Source organism: Mizuhopecten yessoensis, unplaced genomic scaffold (genome assembly GCF_002113885.1).
Source record: "Mizuhopecten yessoensis strain PY_sf001 unplaced genomic scaffold, ASM211388v2 scaffold7521, whole genome shotgun sequence".
Taxonomy (NCBI): Eukaryota; Metazoa; Mollusca; class Bivalvia; order Pectinida; family Pectinidae; genus Mizuhopecten; species Mizuhopecten yessoensis.
Window position 1 is genome coordinate 473,538 of NW_018407089.1, and position 20,084 is coordinate 493,621.

General features: G+C 36.3%; 1 pseudogene; it reads left to right on the forward strand.

Moving 5' to 3' along the window:
- The first annotated feature begins 9,231 nt into the window (after window positions 1–9,231).
- LOC110453852 lies at window positions 9,232–11,188 on the forward strand (annotated as a pseudogene).
- Window positions 11,189–20,084: the final 8,896 nt, after the last annotated feature.

A 20,084-nucleotide genomic window follows, 5' to 3' on the forward strand; every position in this document is an offset into this window, starting at 1 on the left:
TTTTATTGAAATGTATCGGGTTAATATTTATTTCTACCGGTATGTTGAACTTTCCTGGTAATGTAAATCATAACATAATGTTATCATTTTAAGCATAATTGAAAATAAAAATGAACCTGAATAAAGAGAATGAAAGCGAGAACATCCTTGTTGGTCATGATCTTCGGGATGCCTTCAGCCTTGGCTTTGTCGTGCGACTGTGTGGCAGGGTGAGCCTCGTATGCCCTGAAAGTTCTGATAAAGGTTGCAATTCCTCTGGAGAGATGTGCCAACTAGCGTTTTCCTGTTACTTTGCATGGCATTACACCACCGAACCATGCTATTGCCTTCTTCCGGCCACTTTTGTTTGTATACTGCTTGGTATAGTGGTAATAAATACCAATCAGCAATGTTATTGTTTTGTCATATAGTGTGTACATTTTCATTACATCTCTGAATTGAATTTACAATCGGTGGGTGAAACAGTGGATATTAATCATCTCTGGATTCAACTCCTGTTTCAACAGAGCTGCAAGCCCGGATTTGTGTCCGGTCATGTTCGATAACATAATGAAACAATCTTTATCTGTTTTATCAGATAACCTGTCTTAGTGTCTGTCTCTGGAAAGTAAAGTTGAATTCATTTGCTATAATACATTCTAACACGATTCGTGTGCAACGCGTGTTTTGATTGGATACCGACCATGTTCTAATCTGCGATAGAAGCATGATCAATCGTGTTAAGCTCCTCCCATTGCACTTAAGCCACGCCCTGTTTCTAACCAAAACAATATGGCGTCAAGCTCGCCCTTAGCGAAATCCCGCTGATAAGGCTAGCAGGCAACAGAACAGAAACGACCGATGAAATGTGTTTTTTTGAATAAAGTAAAAAGTAAAAAGTAAACATTCCTTGTTCTTACCTCCATTTATTACTGAAACGTTCATTCCATCCGTGTGAAGACATCTATTTAGATCCGAAATAAAATGAACAATTTCACATGTGTCGTATGCATTTACACAAAACTTTTCACAAATCTATACAAATAATCACCGATTTTGTCGATAAGCACAGATTGGTATGCAAACTGACATGGAAATGTAAGAACTTGGTCAATATTAACAGGACGTTCACGAACAATCCAAATATTCCGCCTCGTCAACAAACAGATCGAGCGTTCGCCAGTATGGACGGGGCCAAATGACCGACTTTTGAAAGCTTCTCTCCGATTTGTCAGTCGGCTGCAGAATGACACGTTGCCAGTTCAGGTCACAAAGTACTTTACTACGTTCTTTTGTACAATGAAATACAATGTCTAAACATATTAGCGTAGTATATTTGTTAAGGTGTGTAAGAATGGGGATAGTACGTTGTTTTTCGTGTCTTTATGGAGATTAGAACATGAAATTTGACCAATCGGTCTCGAGTTCAAACCCAAATTTCATGTTCTAATCGCCAGTATAATCACTAAAAACAACGTACTATCCCCTAAATCAACTATGATTATTGTTTTATTTTAATTGGCCATATTGAATTATAAACAGATCCATTTTTAAAGCAGAAGTACAAACTTAGCCGTGGACATTTCGTTCAAACTCTGATTCAAATAATTAAGTAAAATACTTTTATTGACCTCATGTTCATCCAGCTATAAATAAGGAAATCCTTAAGGTCCTTGAAACATGTGGATGCTGGACTCCCAATCCCAAGAAACCGTTCTGTGGCCTCTCTCTCTGACGAGAACTGTCCCTGCAGGTAGGGCGTAAGAATTGTACCTGCTGCCCACATTGCATGATCGTAAGAGACGACTAGATTTGGGATCTTATCTTTTCTTCTTCTCTCTTAACAACTTTCTTCTTCTTAACGTCTCCCTTGATAATGCCTCACATTTTGCCTTTAGTTGAGTGTTCGCCCCTGGGATGAAGGCTTTGAGTTCTGTCCCCTGGTCGAGACATACCAAAGTCTGTAAAAATGGTAGTTTTTCCTCCTGCTTAACGCTCAGCAATTTAGGAGTGGGACGACTTGTTCGCCCGTTGTCAGTATAATGTGACCGGGTGGGGTGTCCTTTTGGGTATCTTCGGCAGTATGTTTCAGTGAAGTCGGCATCAGTTTCGCGCTATCACAAGGAGACAAACACGAACATATCGCAGCCTCCCAAAACACACACACATACACTACACGCATGCATCTAGCACACAGGGGAGGCCGTCCTTAAATGACCCTAGCTGAACGTTTGGAAGATGACACTATTAGTAGTTTCCCTCTCTTAACAATTAAGAACCTGTTTTACGGGTCTTGTTCACATAAAAAATGTTGTCTTTATTTTAACAATTGTAATTCGAAGGGAAACAAATCCACACTTCTGCCAAAACGTGCCAGACATCAGGTAATTTTTACTCACAAATTGTGGTGTTCTGCGTCATCACCTGTATAATCATTTCATCTTATTGGCAATGACCTGAACCCATGTTCACAGGTTACCTTCAAGGCAGAGAGTTTTTGGATTCTCAATTAGTAAGTAGGTCGTCTGATATAATTGATGATCTTTTAGAAGTGTCGTATATCTTAGCAGGGAATCAGACAGCCTTTACTATCATTTTGTCTCTCCTGGATGACCCTGGCTGCAAAGCTTGGACAGGTTGGTCCAAAGAACAGTTTCTCAAAATCCATTCGTACCTGGTCCCATGTGTTCTTCAATATATACCAAAACTACACAAAATGCCCTTTTACTGTTTTTGGTAAAGATTAAAACTGATATTTCTTTGAATCAGTGTTCCAAACTTTTTGGCATTTCTCTGTCTCGTATTTCAAAAACCATTCATTCTGTAGTGCAAGCATTTAATAAATCTATAGTTCCAGTGTTACTTGGCCCTAACCGTTTTAGTATGCAACATACTTTCAGACAATACTCTATTTTAAGAAAAGTTCTTTGGAGACAGAGTGACTTCCATACTAGATGGTAAATATATTCAAAAAAGTACTGACCATAAGCTTCGGAGCTATAAGCTGCGGCCAGAAAAAGAGTAATTACCTTAAAGCATGAGCGAAGCTCTACAAGATGGTTACATTTTGGACACAGTCGGACTTTTCTCTAGAAAACAAAATGATACAAGCATTACAAAAATCATCATAGACAAGCTCACATGGTTAGAGCAGAACGACAATGTTGTCGTTGATTGTGGTTTTAGAGATCTCCTAACAGTGTTATAGGCATCTGGTATTAATACCAGTATGCCCTTATATATTAGGACTGGTCAGAGCCAACACTCTGATATACAGGTTAGCATTGACAGGACAGTTACTATACTTTAGTATTGGACATTTTTAAGAACTTAATTTATATAAAATTGCTTCATTGATATAATTGGGGAAGTGCTTAAGTTTTGTACGCATATAACAATAAGAAAAGGGGGACAAATATATCAAAGATCACTAGAAACTGACATAAAATACAGAGAACTCGCACAACAAATGAAGTTTCGACTTACAAAAACAAACTGTTTGGCTCACAGGGTGAAAACAAAACCATTTCTCTCTAGAAAAGGGCACAATCAGAATTCGAAAAGATGAATGCATCTTCACTTACTTTTCTAGAGCTCAATTTGGAATATACCAGTTATCATTAGCTCTAGGCTATATCAAAAAATATTTTAGTGATGATGGAGATTATAAAATATGGATGTATCAGCACTTTGAAGACCTCATCCGTTGTTAGATGCGTTCCAGACACAAGAGCCAGACTAAATTTAATGGTTGGATGCAGTACAGCATGACACCAAATGATAATATTGCAATAAAAGATTATCACTGTCCAGTTGGTCAACGAACTATGGTAATGTGTGCTCATGCATCAAGTATACTTTATTATCTTGGCTATCATAGCAATCTTGAAAATCCAGAACAGTTGCACCCGAGGGCTAAGAAGATCCGAAAAAGCTTGAAATAAGTTGTTTTCTCGCATCATTTTTCTGTTCCTTCTTTTTTCCAAGAAAACATTTCATAATCTTGCATCTTACAAAACAATAAAATGTAAATGTCATCAGCTGTTAATAAGGCATCTAATTTTAAGATATATACTGAACAAAAAAAGAAACGCACAAAGTTACCCCCCTGCAGTACACCTTAGCTGTAAGGAAATAATGGAATATTTGGCTAGGTATTACATCAAGAACGATCTACCCCAACAATCTATCTCAACAATCTACCCTAAAATCAGCCAAGCGTGGCGATGTCATTGTGTGACTTTGTGAGCTTCTTTAGACCAAATCACGCGGCGTGATCAAGCCAGGCGGAGTTTTTCAAACAAATAATCTCAACGGATACTCTAAGTTCAGCCACATTAATGTTCCACGTTGGCAATTTGATTTCGCCATTGACTGAGATGCCACGCTAAACGCAAATTCAGAGGGGTAGAGCAATTGCGATGTTGATGGATGGTCATAGCCAAACTGCTGTCGCACGGCAGTTTGGTGTTGGCCCGTGTACAATTAACCGTCTCTGTACACGTTTCCGTGCTACTGAGTTAGTTACCGATCGTCCCAGGAGCGGTCGTCCGCGTGTAACGACCGCACGACAAGACAGGGCGATTCGATTGTCGCCCTTGCACAGCAGATTCAAGACTGCTGTAGAGACTGCGTCGCATATATTAGGTACTCATGGCAGACCCATTAGTCCTCAAACTGCCAGGAACCGCTTGCGTGCCGAGAGAATCATTGCGCGCCGACCTTATTTCGGGCCACCTCTGACACCACGGAGGCGGCAAGTGCGTATTGACTGGATGCGCAGACATGGCCCGAATAGGTTTGGGATGCGTCGATGGAGGCGTGTGATGTTCACCGACGAGTCTAGATTATGTCTGTATCGCTCAGACGGTAGAAAAAGGGTATATCGCAGGCACGGTGAGCGTTTCGCCGACGCATGCGTGGTTGAACGCGATATATTCGTTGGGGCTTCTGTAATGGTTTGGGGAGGCAACTCCCATGGAGTAAAATCCCCCTTAATGGTCCTGGATCAAAACCTCAATGCCGTTCGATACAGAGACCAGATCCTCCAACCACATGTCCTTCCACTTCTCAGACGTCATAACCTAATTTTCCAGCAAGACAATGCTCGACCGCATGTTGCCAGAGTCTGTCGTGATTTTCTCACGGCAAACAACGTTCAGCCTCTGGAATGGCCCCCATATAGCCCCGACATGTCTCCCATTGAGCATATGTGGGATGAGCTGGACAGGCGTATTAGGAAACGTAAAAAACCCAACTAACCGCGCCCAGTTGATCGCAGCATTAACACAAGAATGGAACAACATTCCCTTAAGGCGAATAAATGTTCTCATGAATTCAATGCATAGGAGAATCCGTGCAGGGATTCGTGCAAAAGGTGCCCACACCAGGTACTGAAGTGTCATTTTGTTTTTCGCGGGTATCCCACTTTGAGTAACTACTGATGACACGAGTGACGTCACACAGACTTTTCTTCTACAGTATTGTAAAGAGTAGACTTGTCCCTTCATATTGATATAAAATTTTGTACAAATTTCCCAAAATATCATAGGCTATTGATTGCATAATTTAATTGTGCGTTTCTTTTTTTGTTCAGTATATATTTATAAAAAAGTAACAAACAAACACACAATCTCTGCATTCCATTGAAATCGCAAGGAAATTGTCTGGGAATCTGACAACTAGTTGTGCAGTAAAATGAATGTTTTCGGAACATCTTGAAAAGGAAAAAAACAACGAATCTTTTCAAAACAACTTCTCTGTTGATTAAATATTCATTCCATCCAAACTAAAACGAATATTTTCTTTTTTGTCAGTTTTCAGTCATAATGATTAGACTATACATATAGCTATTAATTCTGATATATTTACATTTGGTGTGGCAAAGCCCATCTATATAACTACTAAAGTACTGCCAATAGCAGCTTCATATTATGAGACTATAACTGAAGTTGGTCTTTGCACCTACGAGCGACTTAACAGTGTCACTACCGAACTTATCGGTATCTTCTGCTTTGATCCCGAACACCAGCTGCCTGTCTCAAGTGTCTGTAAGATCAACAAATTTACGCCTGGATTATTAACCAATTCAACCTTATCCGGTTGCACGATCAACATCAACATGCCGGACTGCAAATATAACTCTAACCTGATTACTGCGGGCTTCCGTTGAGTGCGTGCGCCGGGTATATGTCGCAAAAAAATCGGAAAATGTTTTACGACTCTTGATTAGTTACTTACAAAATGTTATTTGTTACTATTTTATGAATTGAGAATATGATATGTATATACATTAAAAACAAATGAATTATTAACGAAAGTTGCGAAGCCTTTTCAATTGTATGGTAAAAAGCGCGTGACGTCAGCTGTTATCTTTGTGCCGTTCTAGATATTGACCTGATCTGACGGTAATAAGCGGGAAATTTGAAAGTTGGAAAAGACAAATTATTTTTTGCGAATTCTCATTACGGAAATATAAATATAACCAATAAACTGCATAGATGTTGCAGACCAACTGGTATAACTAGCGCGCACCATTCAGTTTGTCTGTGACACATGTGGCAGATATACCAGTTGGTCTGCCACATCTATGCAGTTTATTGCTTAAGTGTAGACCATATGGTCATTTGATCCCTTCTTTTAATATGTTCCACCACATATTTCCGATTGATATATTTGTCACTGGTAGTTCATGCATTAGTCCATATATAGTAAAAATCATATTTGGTATACAAAAGTTATAATATACTTTTATTCTAAGATGAACACATTTTTGTCTGGAAATTGCTATTGCTTGAGATGGCTTCTGGCTGTTTTGATTTGTCTGTACATATCTGATAACTAACCATAGCAAGGAATTGTCACAAGTAAACTGTAGCATATGATCCCTAGTTTTGGTTGCATCATAAATAATCATTCAATGCATTGTTAGTTTGACAACATTAGTCTTTTTGGGAAAACTTCGGTTTTTACGAAAAACGAACCAAGTACTCATTTGAATTTCAATGGGTGTTTTGTTGTGATAATGTTAAGGTCTACACCTCAGCAAAAGAATATTGAAATCAAGGGAGGGACCATTTTAAACATCCCCCCCCCCCTATCTTAATCAATCTTAATTACTACCGATCCTTTGTTAACAAATCTCAGTACAAATATTCCCCTGGTAGACCTTTCATTGATATGTTAATTATGAGAGCAACACAAATCCAAAATGGCCACCACGAGCTCTGATTTGTTACTTATGAATCAGCTGAATTTCGTTTATGATTGTAGCTGAAAGATCATCTTTGGATATGATATAGAAATGAGGGTTATAAACAAATTCAAGTTTTTCGACGTCTTTGGTATTGATGTTTGAGCTTTTCAATACTGCGTGAAATTGACTATTAAGTTTGAAAAGATTATTGACTTCGCTCAGCTGTGAAATAATTTAACAACCTCTCCTTAAAAAGCAAGAGGCCTAGGTTCATGTTATTTCGCCAGGAACATTCTGTAACAAAAGGACATTTAAAGTATTTTGAATGAATGACCTTGACTTGCATTGAATGTGACCTGCATGAAAATAGTGACTATAAAAATCATCTTGAATGTTTGGCGATTTTGGCGTTCTGTCAGTTCTTCCTACTGAGATTTCATGTATGGTAAACAAAAAATCGTTTATAATCTTCTACCACATACCCAAAGCATCCAGGGTAAGAAATTTAGCCAGTGCCTTTGGAAGGGTAATGACAAAGACTTTAAAAAATAATTTTGATCATATGTCAAAAGCAGGTCCTGTTTTAAAAAGCCCTTACAATTGTTAACAAACCCTTTCTAGTTTTAAAGTGTTTTACTGGTTTCCTTGGTAGAAATTAATTCAGTGTAATGTTTTAATGTGTAAAGCGTGATTTGTGCAAAATTTATGTCTCAGAACTTTGTTTAGAAGGCGCAAAGTTTGTATGAGGAAATCAAGAGGCTAGGTAGGAATATTCTCTAATGAGCTCCATGATGGACCGCATGCTTGTTTTTTTTTCTTCTTTTCTGTATTGTTTAACGGCCCATCGACATTGGGAGTCATTGAGGACCAACAATGCTGTAAAAAGAGACATTCACGAAAATAAACACATCAAACCAAAACCTAATAGCTTAAAATATGTAAAGGATTACAGAAACACATCAATATTGAACAAATTGGCTGCACATTATATCATATTGTCTTGTAAAGATCGAGATAAATAGTGTAAATAGTCATATATTAATGCCCATGCAAAAATGTTATAAATTACTAAGTTACATATGGAACCTAGTTTTTCGTCACCCACTACATAATCGTAAGTGGCGACATATCTGGGAACCAAACCAAACCGAAACTCCCTGCTGAATTTGTTTTGTACCCTACCGACTTTCTTTTTGTTTCTTTGCTTAGCAATGGTTCTCATTTGTAAATCATACGAAAGTCCTTCAAATAATAGTTACGATTACCTGCTTTATGTTTGGCAGTTGTCAGTATGATGGGTGCCTTCTCGTGGTATTTTAGTGAGTTAGTAATGTCAAACTACATTATGTAAGGCTCCCGGACATGTGGAAATACTTGGTAGTAAAAGGTAGATACAAGTTTCACAAAAATTGGAATCAATGCGAAGACAAAAAAAATCACTCAGTAAAACCCAAAAATCGGTGAATAGTTTCCAAGTTATCCTTGCCCTCTCTGGTTGGCCATTCATTCATTACCAATTTTCATCAATTAAAACGCCAGGACTAACCGCAATGTGTAGCTTGTCATGAACCATTTATAATAAATCACTTGTTAAAAGATTGCATTGACCTTTAGACAACATTTATTGTAATATAATTAATCTCAAATCTCTCCTCGAAACGGTGATAATCATAATAATTATAACATACCTGAAAACTGTTGATCTGATCAAAAGTATATAATTAACCATAGCCAATTTCGCTTTTAAAGTTGACACTTGTCGTTTTTTCCTTTTGTTTACTAGATGTAATTTCCTTTTGCGTGTTTTATCTACCTTTTATTGGCCTTCTTCTGTGATGATGGGCCGGTTAGTACTCAATTTTTTTTTTATAAAGTCGGCATCCGTTCCGCAATATTGCAGATATATACTGTAGAAGCATTAACACTCATCCTTGGAAAGCCTTAGCTGTGAAAAGGATGTTAAACTGAATAGAAATCAGACTAAGTTAAACTCCAAACAGAAAAAGATGCGTACGAGTTTTATACGAAAAATATTTATGATATATATATTTCAGGTTAACAGAGATCAGATGTTGAAAACACACGATGGAAAGGAAATGTCTGCAATAAAGGTTATATCAGCTGTGATAGGTTACCTGAAGGGCCACATGATGGAAACGATAAAAAAAATCGTGCAGTCGATGTTCCGGAGTCAGAAATCAGATGGGTAGTGACTGTACCCGCTATATGGACTGACCCGGCCAAACAGATGATGCGAGAGGCAGCTGAAAAGGTAAAAAAATTATCCTATAGGGACACCAGTATAACAAAAAAAAGTAATATTAATATAACACAAAGATTGATACGATATACTGCTTGTGTAAACACTTTGACCGAGTTCAACTTATGGTTTTGCTGAATTTTTTATATTATTTTCCTGTATATATTCAGGCTGGAATTGCGAGAAATCAGTTAATCCTAGCGTTAGAACCCGAGACTGCATCGATGCTTTGTAAACACCTTCCTGCATTTCATCTTCTCTCAGGAGACCGCACGGACAAAGTTGAAACATTCCGATCAGGATCAAAATACATCGTTTTCGATTCTGGGGGTAAGATTTAGTTTAGATCGCAAATTTTGTCATCTGACATACTACATAACTCCTACTTAACCTACTCGGGTGTAAAAAGTGACGAAAATCGGTTTCAAACTTTCTTCATATACCTGCTTTAATATTTGATTGTATAATATACCATGCATTCCTTCCGATATTTTTTTAAACTGTTTAAATCATTACAGAATACATTTTACTTGATTTATCCTTAGGTGGTACCATGGATATCACTGTACATGAAGTTATGAAGGAAGGATTTCTGTAAGAAATTCACGCAGCTAATGGCGGCGACTGGGGCGGGACAAAGGTGGACGAAGCTTTAGAGGAATTATTGGAGAGTATTGTCGGGAAGGCTGCGTTTGAACACTTCAGGGCTAATGAGATACCGAGTATCATAGACCTGCACAGAAATTTTGAGGTAAAAAAGAAGACGTTTACAGGTAAGGATGTTGGAACGAAAACAACGTTAACTGTTCCTCATTCTCTACTAGAATTATTCACAGCGTACAACCCGGGAAAACCTATAGCTTACGCTATTGAAATGAATCACTGTTCAACAGACGTAGAATGGAAGCACGACAAAGTGAGACTCTCCCAAAATAAAACACTATCTTTGTTTGAACAATCGTTCAAGCACATCACCGATCACATGTCTGATATCCTCAGTAAACCGGAGGTTAAAGACTGTGAGGCTATCCTGATGGTGGGTGGCTACTCCGAATGTCCACTTCTCCAGGACGCCATCAGAAACGTCGCCGGAGACATTTGTTTAATCATCCCTTGTGATGCGAGCCTGGCCGTACTGAAGGGAGCCATGATTAACGGACACTGTCCAAATACTGTGTCAGAGCGGATATGTAAATACACATACGGGGTATGCTCTAGATTCTCGTTTGGAAGGGACGAGTGTGACAAATATCGACTTGTTGATGAGGATGGTGTTGTGATGTGTGCAAATTGTTTCAGTATATTGGCCAAAAGAGGATCACCTGTGAAGATTGGTGAATCTTCAATAACTCGATCATTTACAGTAGGATATTCAGGAGCTAAATATATTACGTTCATAATGTATGCTTCAATAGCTGCAAGTCCTAGATATGTTACTGACGACAGTTGTCAGAAGATAGGACAAATGACACTGCTAATGCCCGATACATCGTTAGGCAATGACAGAGGAGCAAACGTAACGATGTACTTCGGGGGCTCAGAGATTGAACTCACTGCTGTAGACAAACACACTGGACGTAAGATTAGTGCATGCTTTGACTTTCTTGGTTAGATAACATTTTTTGTGCAATATCAACGGAAGGGTTTAATGCCATACATTGCTATCTTTACAGTTATTGCCTATCATATATTACAGTTATTAACTTGCTTTAGAGGCATTCCTACCATAATCAAGTACATTTTGACATTACTTATACCGAAAGAAATAAAATAATGAGTATCAGTTTTTTTTTATGTGGTCCTGATAGTATTTATTGTAATAACACCATCAAATCAGTTTTTGATATATGACCTATAACATATGACGTTTTTTTAGAAGACGTATTTAAATACGGACCTTGTTTTGTGACAAATCATTATTTTTTTTATTGAAGACGCCCTGATGTTTACTGAGTAGTTCTCATCAATTGAGAAAGTGAATTGTAAAAAAACTTGCACATACTTACCTTTCCTTATAATGACTTTTAATGAACCAGTTGCTTAATCGGGGTGTTACGTCCTTGTAATATGAGATCTTCCGGATCATTTTGAAAAGTACAGATGTCGGTGATACGGGACATTTCAACCTACAGAGACCCATGCACATGAATAAACAAGCATGCTGTTCTATTTTTTCTCTGACAAACTTGAGTAACTAGTGTTGACAATGAACTATACCTCATCAACAATCTGCATGTCATTAATGCAGATAATATATATACATTGTCTACTGCTACATTGTATACATAATTAAGCATTGTTTATATAATTGTTATGTTTGTTCATGGACGGAATTTTTGTTTATTCATTGGTTGTCGAGGTCAGCTTCTCGATTCGGGATTCAACTCTGCAAATTCGAGATTGAAAAGAATACTGTTAATAGTGTATTTCATTGTACATGTATATAAAGATATGTAAGTATTAACCACACAATGAAACATCGGAAGTTTTACTAAATTGTGTCTAATTTATTCTGGTATATAAGCAAAACAAATTGATCATTTTTAATATCGATTATATAATCGACAAAAACTAAATGACTAACTAAATTCTTCAATCAGTAACTTGAATTGATTTGGTAAGTTTGAACAAGAGTTAACATAAAAATGTTATGATCGATTGGCCAAGTGGAGAGCGCATTTGTATTTTACCATAATGAATTGGGTTCTATTCCCTAATTTGACCTGAGAAAATATGGCATCACCTGCCCGACCACATGGGTAATCTCCCGAGCCAACAACAGTTAGTAATGGAAGTTGATAAACTCGCTTAAAAAAAGTTAACAGAGGTGGAATAAATCAGGTTTACTTTTTCGTTACTTTTCTCCCGTTTCTTCTCTTTTTGATGATGCTCCCTCTTTCTATGTACCTAAACTTTTTTATCCCAAACTCGCCATCGTTAATTTCTTTTCCTTATTGTTTTTACCTTTTGTTTTACCCGAATTATCCACAATTGTTTTTAAATGTATCTTGCAAATATTTTGTGTGATTTTGATTGTGACTCGCCATCGTTAATTTCTTTTCCTTATTGTATTTTCCTTATTGAATTTACCTTTTGCTTTACCCGAATTCGAGACTGTTTTGACTTTCTCGGATAGAGTTTTGGAATTCAGGGTTTGCTGCGGATGAAATAATTTGTTAAATATGGTAGTGCCCTGCTCGTTTTATTTATATTTCGATTTCGATAGCATTCAATCCATTTTACATTATATCAGTGGAGAGGACGTTGTTACCAAGGGTTGATCTTAAACCTAAAAGCGTGTACCAGTTCTCCTCTCACATAAGGCAATTCCAAACACACACATATATATGATTATTTTATCATTGTGATGTTATGTGGAAAACAATAGGACAGTTTTAAGCAACATTGCATAAATATTTAGTATTTACTGAAAAAAATGAAATTTTCGCGTTATGGCTCTTAAAACTAATCGCAGTGTTAAACTTTCTTGTGTTGGCAATGATTCTGAAACCTATATTATTGTTAGCTATATAAGCCACAAGTAACTTTTTGCATGTAGATATTTTCGCACGTATTTACTCAACGCGACGCGAAAATTTCCCCTTTTACAGTATGTAGTTTTATTAAGTTGTATATATATATGTAGAGATTAAAACATTTTAATTTCATGTTCATCAGACAATTTGTAATTTGGTCATTTTAAAAGTGCATATGCAGTATGTCGGTGAGATCAAACGCCAGACTTTTCAATACGCCGAGACCTACATGAGAATGGTCAAGCAGGCTGTTCTTTCTTTTCACTGAGAAACTTGAGTAACCAGTGTTGATCATGAACGATACCTTATAAACCATATACATTTGTTATTTCAGAAATTATATATTTACATACAGAATATGAAATGGTAAAATCCATATGACATGCCACATCAGCCCGACGACCCAATATCAAACCGAGGGCTGGAAACCTGCTTTGGAATATTTTACTCTATTTATCATCAAAATCTCGAAACCGAGCCGCTGTGTGATGACGTTGACAAACTTATTAATTTCGTATCTAGAATGGCGCTTACAATAATTTTGTGGTACCTTGACATCTTATAATAAATTTATATTGGCATAATTTGTCGTCAAGTTGCTTTATTTTTTGCGATGACCTAAATGCTAACGAACCCAGAAAGTTCTCTGACCATATGCCTATTGATACCGAAAATATCTGGTGGCCATGTATGTTCCTACACTGACCGAATCACTTTAAATTGTAATATACAGTCTCATATACTGCAATTTAGTTTACTAACAACATATAGGCAAATGCAACACAGAATGTAAATATAAAAAATCAATACATTAAAACCAGAAACAAAAGGTTAAAATGTGTAAAAGATGTCAAAATATATCAAAGGCAAACGAATTGTTTATGAAATATATCAGCCTTTTTTGTTCAACAAGTATAGCAAATACTATTAGCCATTTTACAAATCATATAAGGCGTCATATCAATGTTGTATATTAATATTACTATTACAAATAACACTTGGCTGTAAAATTTCTAAAACTTGCCATGTGTGGAATTTGGCTAATTCCCAAATGTTGGAACCCCCCGCTCTAGTTCCCAAAGGGAGGGGGTTTAATCCTATTCTTTACATGCGTGATACATCGTTCATTGTAATCAAGATATCACAAAATATCTGTTTTCATTTAAAATTTACCCGAAATAATTTGGGTGTATTTCTGTAATTTGTGAAGACTTGAACGTTTTGTCAATTTTTAACATCCACCCACGAAGTCAGGAAAAAAATCCATGTAGTGATTTTTACCTCGTTTCAAACTCTGATGTATAATTGACTGTGTTTTGCTTCTTCACGTCGGTGAGATAATAATTGAGAAGGTGACAACAACATGTCAATTTAAAGTTAAAATTCAAAATAACCAAGAGGCCTAGTGCGATGCTATTTGGCCAGTAACATGATGGGATGAGGGGCTACCAAGTTTGTTCAAATAAATTACCTTGACTGATAATCAAGGTCACGGGTGTCAAATATGTTTAAAACCTTTAAACAACTTCTTCTGAATAACCAAGAGGCCTAGGGTAATGATATTTCGCCAGTAACATGCTAGGATGAAGGGGTACCAAGTTTGTTCAAATGAATGACCTTGAATCATATTCAAAGTCACTAGGGTCAAATATGTTAAAAACATTTAAAGAACTTCTTCTGAGTAACCGAGAGGCCTAGGGTGATGATACTTGGCCAGTAACATGCTGGGAGAAAGGGGTACCATGTTTGTTCAAATAAATTACCTTGACTGATATTCAAGGTCACACGGGTCAAATATGTTTAAAACATTTAAACAACTTCTTCTGAATAACCGAGACAGCTAGGGTGGTGATATTTTGCCAGTATCATGCTGGGATAAAGGGCAACCAATTTTGTTCAAATAAATGACCTTGACATTTATTCAAGGTCACAGGGATCAAATATGTTCAAAATCTTTAAACGACTTCTCCTCAATGACCAAAAGGCTTAGGATGATGATATTTGGCCAGAATCATGCTTAGATGAAGGGCTACAAAGTTTGTTCAAATGAATGACCTTAACTCATATTCAAGGTCACAGGGTTTGTAAAAACCTTTAAACAACTTCTTCTGAATAACCGAAAGGCCAGGGATACTGATATTGGGCCTGTAGCATGATGGGATGAAGTGCTACCAAGTATGTTTAAATGAATGACCTTGACCCACTTCCAAGGTCACAGGGGTCAAATGTCTTAAAATCTTCAAACGATTTCTTCTCATTAACCAAAAGACATAGGGTACTGATATTTGGCCTGAATCATGCTGGAATGAAGGGCTACCAAGTTTGTTCAAATGAATGACCTTGACCCACTTTCAAGGTGACAGGGGTCAAACATGTTTAAAATGTTCAAACCACTTCTCAATAACCAAAAGGCTCAGGGAACTGATATTGAGCCTGTAGCATGCTGGGATGAAGGACTACCAAGTTTGTTCAAATGAATGACCTTAATTCATTTTAAACCTAATGTCCTTGTTCGACATTCAATGTCACAGGCATCATATGTTTAAATCTTTTAATTGGTTCTTATGAATCAAACACTGATATTTTGCCTGTAGCTGGATTTTAGTCCACTTTTGAGTTTACAGATGTGAGATTAATAACAGGTGAGCGATGTAGGCCCATTGGGCCTCTTGTTTAACATGTGTTTCCTTATTTCGGGTTGAGGTGTTTTGTTCACACATTTTGAAATACGTCATCAGTAAAATAACTGGACGACATTCGTAAAGAGCTATGGCGGAAAACTACCCATATTTCCTTAAGTTTGCATTTATGAAAACGGAATAAAATTAGTAAACTGGTTGCAACAGTTTGTATTTCCGATGCAAAAAAACAGTTAACTTGTGACCAGACGAAGTGAAAGGTGCAAGTTCAAATCCACGTTCAGGTTCTTTTTTCTTTTAAAAAATAAGAAATAAAAAAATAAAAGGAAGCACATGTTAATGGGTTTTTTTAATATGCAGGCATGTGATATTTTTCCTTAATCAAGTAATAACATTTTTCAAGTCATTGAATCAGTTTATATGTATTTTAATAACATATACCTATTGATTTATCTTCTATGGAATCATGTCAACAAATCACTCTACACGTGTACCGTACAGCTACGCTTTGTAGATAAAACATTATTTTAAATGATATTTTGTTTTATTCTCCAGTTGGCACTTGTAATTTTATCGATTATTTAAACACGAACAAATGATGCAGAATTACAAAGCAATGTGGGATTCTTGCGTCAGAATAAAAAAAAAATGTTCAAGTAAAAATTATGCCATTTGTTTGTTTGAGTGCAGCACAAAATAAGGATCGCAATACACGTTATCCGAAATTATATATATCATTTTGCCATTCATAGATGCAGGAAAAACAAAATCAAGATGTGTGTTTTGTAAGAAAGCAGGTAACGGCATGACGCAGGCAGTAGTAATAACAATTAAATCCTTTCAAAACATGTGGGTAATAATTGTACGATCTTGTGTTGCAAACACCATATTATTTGTTTTAGTTTCATACCAATAACGCGAAATAATCATTTTGCTGAGTATTTATCGTGAAACGCATGTATCAATGGTCATGACATTGGATTTGGCTGTTAACAATAATCTGTTCTTAGACATAGGATTCCGATAGAGCTACCTGTATAAAAATTACCTTACGACGCGTCATGACAGTTCACGGCGGCACCCGCTCATTAGCGGATCACAGCTTTGGGGAAATAGGCATAGCGACCCGCCATAGTTCTTTCAAAATCTCACAAGAATTTGAGGATTTTGCATTAAAACAATCTTCAGCCTTATTTCCTTCAATACAAAATTAAAATAAGTATATAGTTGCATCACCAAAAACTTATAATTTCAATACAATTTATCATAATCTAAAGGTGACTGAGCATGGTCGAAATGAGAAGTTTTTCATTTCGAAAAAGCATAAATGAAAATAAACATTACGATCAACATTTCTTTGTACCACAAAGAATAACATTATCAAGATATAAAACAGCTTCGCAGAAATACCCTACTGGATTTAGCACTCATCCTTAGGTGAAGCCTGTACTGGTGAGGGAAAAATAAGCATGATGCATCTCAATGCATGTCGCAGGAGGCGACTTGCGTGGGCCCCTTAGGAAAAACACGGCTAGATTATACAGTATTAAACGTGTCAACAGTCAAGGTCATCGAAGGATGTGCCTCCATGTGTGAATGTATGACATGGAAGGAAATAAAGTTGATCGGTCGCCCCACTGCAACATGTGGGCTCTCTATATTCCTCACTTCACTTCTATTTCCTTTCGGTAATATCGCCATTGGTTCTTCATATGACCTGGTTATTGAGAGGACGTTCACATGTTTTAAATATCTTTTCGAAACCGTAAGTGTCTCTTCAATTTTAGGCTATCTGAAAGCTGTTGGTCTTTTTGATAAAATGTGAGTCATCTTAGCCAATTTCAATATTCAATTGACGTTTGTCTTTAAACCTTTAACTTTGCTTGGTATTTTTATTTTGCATTTCTTTTTTTCGTCATTTGTTGACCCTTATGACCTATCCTGTGTGGACTCCATATATATCGTTTTACTGCAACGACAGAATGACATTAAGCCGATAATTTAGACTACTAAAACGAACTCCTTGTAATAAATTGCACTGATACAATTTAACCAAAAGCTGGTTGAAAATAAATACACCGTCGAAATCCGGGTCAAATGCGTTTTATTCGCTCGTTAGCTGATGATGGGAATTAGAAAGTTTCCTCGTTGGGAAAGATTTGAAGACGATGTGTCCCGTGAAAAGCTTTCATTTTACAGAAATATTAGGAACTATAAAACCGTCAATAACCCAGTAAAAATTAAATAACTAAATAAATATACAGCATTTGATATAACGCCCTATTTAGCTAGAAATCCAACAATCAATACAATTAGCATATACATTAATCAGTACAATATTGAGGAATTCGCAGGAGCTGCCTTATCAGGCGCGAACTATTAGTCCTCTGCCACCTGGCTGATATTTCCCTTTGTCTGTATGTCTGCATGTGTCCTGGAGATTTATTGTGTTCTGCTTCTAGTGGGACCGTGCTTCCAACGGTATTATTTATAGTGCCACCTCACTTGAATGCTACAGCACAGATACCCCAACATCCACCCCAGACCATTTCAAACTCCACCAACCAAACCGAAGCAAACAAGTTCTCTAACATTCTAACATTTTCACCTACCGTAACTTACCACATTTTAAAACGAGTGCTGTTTGGTAGGTTTAAAGGCATACCTACATTGGATATGCATCGTCCGACAACCTTCATCAATTAATAACACCATCATATGAGAACACTATTCATGTGACGTGATAGGATAAACCTTAAACAAACTAAAGAAACAATCATGGCACGGCAGGAGGCGAGCGCTTGGCAGCTGTCCAAATACCCAGACCCGAAGAATGTGCATTCACAACATGAAGTTTAGCAGCAATTTAATTTATAATTACTGCCAAAACAACACCCGCTTAAGCTTTATTGGCTGACTAACAGCAAGATTGTCATTAAAGATATACTTCATTTGCCCTGTTATTCCGTTATACATGTATATACTTTATTTCTCTCATTTCCGTGTAAGATCGAGCTGACGACGGTAAGAAAGGGGTGTAGGAAATTTCTATCTTATAACCTATTTCATGTGACGTGACGCCACAATAGCTCAACAATGACGTGACGTCATGAATTTGGAAAATAACCAAATTTGAAAAAAAACTTGGGTGGAATTCCCTATCCTACACCTTTGGGTATAAAAGAGTCTTGCAATATTAAAATATTATGAAAATATTCTCTTTATAACCGATCTAGATTACGGACATCAAGAGGAAAACAAATTACGATGGTTGCAATGTGGACAGCACAGCGATTATGGCTTGATTACTAGACAGTTAGCATGGTTATGGTACCTTTTACAGAATTATGTTCCTGGTTCCTTCGGCATCGTATTTCATTGAGGTAGCACTTTTAGTCATCAAATCCGTAGCATTGTATATGTGTATTTCAGACATTTGTAACGAAAAACACTAATCATCATTTGTTTAAAATGATGTAATGTGTTATATTGATAGATTTACAATATATCCTAAAAAGAGAAAGCACTGATTTCTCAACAATACAATTGAAAGATAACAGGGTAATGATACCATGAATATATATGAAGATATTTGAACGTTGCTACATGTAAATGATGCACAAGGTTTTGAGTTCAATGTTATGGAATGCCCGACGTTTAGCATAATTTTGTTGTATTTAGATAGTAATACTGGAAATTGCCAGTTTTATTGGGGGGTTTTCACCAGAATTCTGAAAAAAAATACTATCGAATTGAAAATATATTTTGTAAATAAGATATCACAAATATGCGAGTATTTACTAAAGGGAGATAAGCGTGTGGAAAATAAAGGAATTTGGAAGGGGAGATAACCTTGTACTTAGTTTTTGTAATTACAATCAATGTTGTTAGGTTGATGATAATAAAGATTGAAAGTATTTGAAATTTGTTACACGTACATGTCACACATGGTTTTGAGTTCAATGTTATGTAATGCCCTAGGTATCAGAGGAAGAAATATCATTATTGAAACTCTACTCAAAACTGATAAGTTTAAGGGATGTGTACTAAATTTGTTTATATCTTATTGTTAAAATTGTAATTTAGATAATAACACTAACAAAATTGCCATTTTGTTTTCCTCATTGAAATATTGAAAGGTATTTTTTCTAACATAATTTTGTAAATAAAACATCCGTAATAATCCGTAGTATTAAATTAAGGGAGAAAATGATGTGGAAATACAGGAAATTGTAAAGGGATATAATCTTGTTCTTTGTGCCAATTTTTTGAGATACCATTTTTGAACATTACAATCAATGTTGTTTGATTCAATATCATGAAATAGATCATTAGATAACTAACCAATTTATCTTAAATATAGATACATTATATAATAAATAGTACATTTAGTATATATGTGAAATATGTTAACTTGAATACATTTTTGTAGCTTGTTTCATGCCAAATCTATTGTAAAATGATAAAATTTCATA